Source organism: Lasioglossum baleicum, unplaced genomic scaffold (genome assembly GCF_051020765.1).
Source record: "Lasioglossum baleicum unplaced genomic scaffold, iyLasBale1 scaffold0029, whole genome shotgun sequence".
Taxonomy (NCBI): domain Eukaryota; kingdom Metazoa; phylum Arthropoda; class Insecta; order Hymenoptera; family Halictidae; genus Lasioglossum; species Lasioglossum baleicum.
In genome coordinates this window covers 418,662-425,736 of record NW_027469089.1, presented here as the reverse complement: position 1 = coordinate 425,736, position 7,075 = coordinate 418,662, and positions in this window count along the sequence as shown.

Here is a 7,075-nt window from a genome sequence, read left to right as displayed (position 1 = left end):
TCTTTGTAGAGGGGGGGGAGGGGATTATTGCTCCACCTCGCCCCCCGCGAACTGTCCACCTCGGGGGCGCCTTAACGGCCAGCCTCCCTTGGCGGCGGTGGAAGTACTAAGTAGTACCACCGCCGCCATTACGTCTGCGTCCACTTACGGGCGCCGTCGGCCTCGTCGGGGTTGCCCCGCCAATGCTAGCCTCATGGCGGAGAGCGGGTCGGCTTCCCCTCCCCCTCTCCGCTGCCTCCTTCTGCGTTATGACAATCTCGCAGAAGGAGGCAATCGCTGCTCTTGACCTCTCGCTGCCGATCATGTGGTCGACCACGACCGGCAACGGGAGGTCCATCCCAATAACGCCCCTTAGGTCTCTGCGCGGTGCCGACCACACTGGACATTCTTCCAGCGTATGCCGTGCAGAGTCCTGGGCCTCCTCGCAGTGGTGGCACTGCGATCCTCCCAATGCCGGTTATGAACACACAGTTTGAGGAAACGGCTGTATGCAGGTAATTTAACTTATGCGCATGCATTGCTGCAACTTGTGCTGTATAATTTAGAATTTTTGTTACCGCGGCATCCGATTTTTATACATGTGCAAATACTCGTACACGCCGCATTGTATTTTTTTCCGCACGCGACAAGGAGGGGACAGAGGCGAGTTCCGGCTCGCGTCTGTCCCCTCCCCTCGTCCCACCCCCCTGGTCAACCCGCATAAAACTTAAAAATATGATAAAATAAAAGATAAAATCAGTAAATGAAAAGGTGTATAGATAAAATAGATAAAATAAAAGTCAATAAATAAATAAATAATAATAAGTAAATAAATACAATGGACAAAACACAACAAACATAAGAAGGGGGGGCAAAATAAAGGGGAATAAAAGATAAAGATAAAATTTATAATATAGAGTAAAATGAAATATTATAAAATAAAAGGAGGGGGGTCGACCGGCAGGTCGCATCTTTGTAGAGGGGGGGGGAGGGGATTATTGCTCCACCTCGCCCCCCGCGACCTGTCCACCTCGGGGGCGCCTTAACGGCCAGCCCCCCTTGGCGGCGGTGGAAGTACTAAGTAGTACCACCGCCGCCATTACGTCTGCGTCCACTTACGGGGGCCGTCGGCCTCGTCGGGGTTGCCCCGCCGATGCTAGCCTCAGGCGGAGAGCGGGTCGGCTTCCCCTCCCCCTCTCCGCTGCCTCCTTCTGCGTTATCACAATCTCGCAGAAGGAGGCAATCGCTGCTCTTGACCTCTCGCTGCCGATCATGTGGTCGACCACGACCGGCAACGGGAGGTCCATCCCAATAACGCCCCTTAGGTCTCTGCGCGGTGCCGACCACGCTGGACATTCTTCCAGCGTATGCCGCGCAGAGTCATGGGCCTCCTCGCAGTGGTGGCACTGCGATCCTCCCAATGCCGGTTATGAACACACAGTTTGAGGAAACGGCTGTATGCAGGTAATTTAACTTATTCGCATGCATTGCTGCAACTTGTGCTGTATAATTTAGAATTTTTGTTACCGCGCCATCCGATTTTTATACATGTGCAAATACTCGTACACGCTGCATTGTATTTTTTTCCGCACGCGACAAGGAGGGGACAGAGGCGAGTTCCGGCTCGCGTCTGTCCCCTCCCCCGTCCCACCCCCCTGGTCAACCCGCATAAAACTTAAAAATATGATAAAATAAAAGATAAAATCAGTAAATGAAAAGGTGTAAAGATAAAATAGATAAAATAAAAGTCAATAAATAAATAAATAATAATAAGTAAATAAATACAATGGACAAAACACAACAAACATAAGAAGGGGGGGCAAAATAAAGGGGAATAAAAGATAAAGATAAAATTTATAATATAGAGTAAAATGAAATATTATGAAATAAAAGGAGGGGGGTCGACCGGCAGGTCGCATCTTTGTAGAGGGGGGGGAGGGGATTATTGCTCCACCTCGCCCCCGCGACCTGTCTACCTCGGGGGCGCCTTAACGGCCAGCCCCCCTTGGCGGCGGTGGAAGTACTGAGTAGTACCAGCGCCGCCATCACGTCTGCGGCCCCCTACGGGGGCCGTCGGCCTCGTCGGGGTTGCCCCGCCGATGCTAGCCTCAGGCGGAGAGCGGGTCGGCTTCCCCTCCCCCTCTCCGCTGCCTCTTTCTGCGTTATCACAATCTCGCAGAAGGAGGCAATCGCTGCTCTTGACCTCTCGCTGCCGATCATGTGGTCGACCACGACCGGCAACGGGAGGTCCATCCCAATAACGCCCCTTAGGTCTCTGCGCGGTGCCGACCACGCTGGACATTCTTCCAGCGTATGCCGCGCAGAGTCATGGGCCTCCTCGCAGTGGTGGCACTGCGATCCTCCCAATGCCGGTTATGAACACACAGTTTGAGGAAACGGCTGTATGCAGGTAATTTAACTTATTCGCATGCATTGCTGCAACTTGTGCTGTATAATTTAGAATTTTTGTTACCGCGCCATCCGATTTTTATACATGTGCAAATACTCGTACACGCTGCATTGTATTTTTTTCCGCACGCGACAAGGAGGGGACAGAGGCGAGTTCCGGCTCGCGTCTGTCCCCTCCCCCGTCCCACCCCCCTGGTCAACCCGCATAAAACTTAAAAATATGATAAAATAAAAGATAAAATCAGTAAATGAAAAGGTGTAAAGATAAAATAGATAAAATAAAAGTCAATAAATAAATAAATAATAATAAGTAAATAAATACAATGGACAAAACACAACAAACATAAGAAGGGGGGGCAAAATAAAGGGGAATAAAAGATAAAGATAAAATTTATAATATAGAGTAAAATGAAATATTATGAAATAAAAGGAGGGGGGTCGACCGGCAGGTCGCATCTTTGTAGAGGGGGGGGAGGGGATTATTGCTCCACCTCGCCCCCCGCGACCTGTCTACCTCGGGGGCGCCTTAACGGCCAGCCCCCCTTGGCGGCGGTGGAAGTACTGAGTAGTACCAGCGCCGCCATCACGTCTGCGGCCCCCTACGGGGGCCGTCGGCCTCGTCGGGGTTGCCCCGCCGATGCTAGCCTCCTGGCGGAGAGCGGGTCGGCTTCCCTCTCCCTCTCCGCTGCCTCCTTCTATGTTATCACAATCTCGCAGAAGGAGGCAATCGCTGCTCTTGACCTCTCGCTGCTGATCATGTGGTCGACCACGACCGGCAACGGGAGGTCCATCCCAATAACGCCCCTTAGGTCTCTGCGCGGTGCCGACCACACTGGACATTCTTCCAGCGTATGCCGTGCAGAGTCCTGGGCCTCCTCGCAGTGGTGGCACTGCGATCCTCCCAATGCCGGTTATGAACACACAGTTTGAGGAAACGGCTGTATGCAGGTAATTTAACTTATTCGCATGCATTGCTGCAACTTGTGCTGTATAATTTAGAATTTTTGTTACCGCGCCATCCGATTTTTATACATGTGCAAATACTCGTACACGCTGCATTGTATTTTTTTCCGCACGCGACAAGGAGGGGACAGAGGCGAGTTCCGGCTCGCGTCTGTCCCCTCCCCCGTCCCACCCCCCTGGTCAACCCGCATAAAACTTAAAAATATGATAAAATAAAAGATAAAATCAGTAAATGAAAAGGTGTAAAGATAAAATAGATAAAATAAAAGTCAATAAATAAATAAATAATAATAAGTAAATAAATACAATGGACAAAACACAACAAACATAAGAAGGGGGGGCAAAATAAAGGGGAATAAAAGATAAAGATAAAATTTATAATATAGAGTAAAATGAAATATTATGAAATAAAAGGAGGGGGGTCGACCGGCAGGTCGCATCTTTGTAGAGGGGGGGGAGGGGATTATTGCTCCACCTCGCCCCCCGCGACCTGTCTACCTCGGGGGCGCCTTAACGGCCAGCCCCCCTTGGCGGCGGTGGAAGTACTGAGTAGTACCAGCGCCGCCATCACGTCTGCGGCCCCCTACGGGGGCCGTCGGCCTCGTCGGGGTTGCCCCGCCGATGCTAGCCTCAGGCGGAGAGCGGGTCGGCTTCCCCTCCCCCTCTCCGCTGCCTCCTTCTGCGTTATCACAATCTCGCAGAAGGAGGCAATCGCTGCTCTTGACCTCTCGCTGCCGATCATGTGGTCGACCACGACCGGCAACGGGAGGTCCATCCCAATAACGCCCCTTAGGTCTCTGCGCGGTGCCGACCACGCTGGACATTCTTCCAGCGTATGCCGCGCAGAGTCATGGGCCTCCTCGCAGTGGTGGCACTGCGATCCTCCCAATGCCGGTTATGAACACACAGTTTGAGGAAACGGCTGTATGCAGGTAATTTAACTTATTCGCATGCATTGCTGCAACTTGTGCTGTATAATTTAGAATTTTTGTTACCGCGCCATCCGATTTTTATACATGTGCAAATACTCGTACACGCTGCATTGTATTTTTTTCCGCACGCGACAAGGAGGGGACAGAGGCGAGTTCCGGCTCGCGTCTGTCCCCTCCCCCGTCCCACCCCCCTGGTCAACCCGCATAAAACTTAAAAATATGATAAAATAAAAGATAAAATCAGTAAATGAAAAGGTGTAAAGATAAAATAGATAAAATAAAAGTCAATAAATAAATAAATAATAATAAGTAAATAAATACAATGGACAAAACACAACAAACATAAGAAGGGGGGGCAAAATAAAGGGGAATAAAAGATAAAGATAAAATTTATAATATAGAGTAAAATGAAATATTATGAAATAAAAGGAGGGGGGTCGACCGGCAGGTCGCATCTTTGTAGAGGGGGGGGAGGGGATTATTGCTCCACCTCGCCCCCCGCGACCTGTCTACCTCGGGGGCGCCTTAACGGCCAGCCCCCCTTGGCGGCGGTGGAAGTACTGAGTAGTACCAGCGCCGCCATCACGTCTGCGGCCCCCTACGGGGGCCGTCGGCCTCGTCGGGGTTGCCCCGCCGATGCTAGCCTCCTGGCGGAGAGCGGGTCGGCTTCCCTCTCCCTCTCCGCTGCCTCCTTCTATGTTATCACAATCTCGCAGAAGGAGGCAATCGCTGCTCTTGACCTCTCGCTGCTGATCATGTGGTCGACCACGACCGGCAACGGGAGGTCCATCCCAATAACGCCCCTTAGGTCTCTGCGCGGTGCCGACCACACTGGACATTCTTCCAGCGTATGCCGTGCAGAGTCCTGGGCCTCCTCGCAGTGGTGGCACTGCGATCCTCCCAATGCCGGTTATGAACACACAGTTTGAGGAAACGGCTGTATGCAGGTAATTTAACTTATGCGCATGCATTGCTGCAAGTTGTGCTGTATAATTTAGAATTTTTGTTACCGCGCCATCCGATTTTTATACATGTGCAAATACTCGTACACGCTGCATTGTATTTTTTTCCGCACGCGACAAGGAGGGGACAGAGGCGAGTTCCGGCTCGCGTCTGTCCCCTCCCCCCGTCCCACCCCCCTGGTCATCCCGCATAAAACTTAAAAATATGATAAAATAAAAGATAAAATCAGTAAATGAAAAGGTGTAAAGATAAAATAGATAAAATAAAAGTCAATAAATAAATAAATAATAATAAGTAAATAAATACAATGGACAAAACACAACAAACATAAGAAGGGGGGGCAAAATAAAGGGGAATAAAAGATAAAGATAAAATTTATAATATAGAGTAAAATGAAATATTATGAAATAAAAGGAGGGGGGTCGACCGGCAGGTCGCATCTTTGTAGAGGGGGGGGAGGGGATTATTGCTCCACCTCGCCCCCCGCGACCTGTCTACCTCGGGGGCGCCTTAACGGCCAGCCCCCCTTGGCGGCGGTGGAAGTACTGAGTAGTACCAGCGCCGCCATCACGTCTGCGGCCCCCTACGGGGGCCGTCGGCCTCGTCGGGGTTGCCCCGCCGATGCTAGCCTCAGGCGGAGAGCGGGTCGGCTTCCCCTCCCCCTCTCCGCTGCCTCCTTCTGCGTTATCACAATCTCGCAGAAGGAGGCAATCGCTGCTCTTGACCTCTCGCTGCCGATCATGTGGTCGACCACGACCGGCAACGGGAGGTCCATCCCAATAACGCCCCTTAGGTCTCTGCGCGGTGCCGACCACGCTGGACATTCTTCCAGCGTATGCCGCGCAGAGTCATGGGCCTCCTCGCAGTGGTGGCACTGCGATCCTCCCAATGCCGGTTATGAACACACAGTTTGAGGAAACGGCTGTATGCAGGTAATTTAACTTATTCGCATGCATTGCTGCAACTTGTGCTGTATAATTTAGAATTTTTGTTACCGCGCCATCCGATTTTTATACATGTGCAAATACTCGTACACGCTGCATTGTATTTTTTTCCGCACGCGACAAGGAGTGGACAGAGGCGAGTTCCGGCTCGCGTCTGTCCCCTCCCCCGTCCCACCCCCCTGGTCAACCCGCATAAAACTTAAAAATATGATAAAATAAAAGATAAAATCAGTAAATGAAAAGGTGTAAAGATAAAATAGATAAAATAAAAGTCAATAAATAAATAAATAATAATAAGTAAATAAATACAATGGACAAAACACAACAAACATAAGAAGGGGGGGCAAAATAAAGGGGAATAAAAGATAAAGATAAAATTTATAATATAGAGTAAAATGAAATATTATGAAATAAAAGGAGGGGGGTCGACCGGCAGGTCGCATCTTTGTAGAGGGGGGGGAGGGGATTATTGCTCCACCTCGCCCCCCGCGACCTGTCTACCTCGGGGGCGCCTTAACGGCCAGCCCCCCTTGGCGGCGGTGGAAGTACTGAGTAGTACCAGCGCCGCCATCACGTCTGCGGCCCCCACGGGGGCCGTCGGCCTCGTCGGGGTTGCCCCGCCGATGCTAGCCTCCTGGCGGAGAGCGGGTCGGCTTCCCTCTCCCTCTCCGCTGCCTCCTTCTATGTTATCACAATCTCGCAGAAGGAGGCAATCGCTGCTCTTGACCTCTCGCTGCTGATCATGTGGTCGACCACGACCGGCAACGGGAGGTCCATCCCAATAACGCCCCTTAGGTCTCTGCGCGGTGCCGACCACACTGGACATTCTTCCAGCGTATGCCGTGCAGAGTCCTGGGCCTCCTCGCAGTGGTGGCACTGCGATCC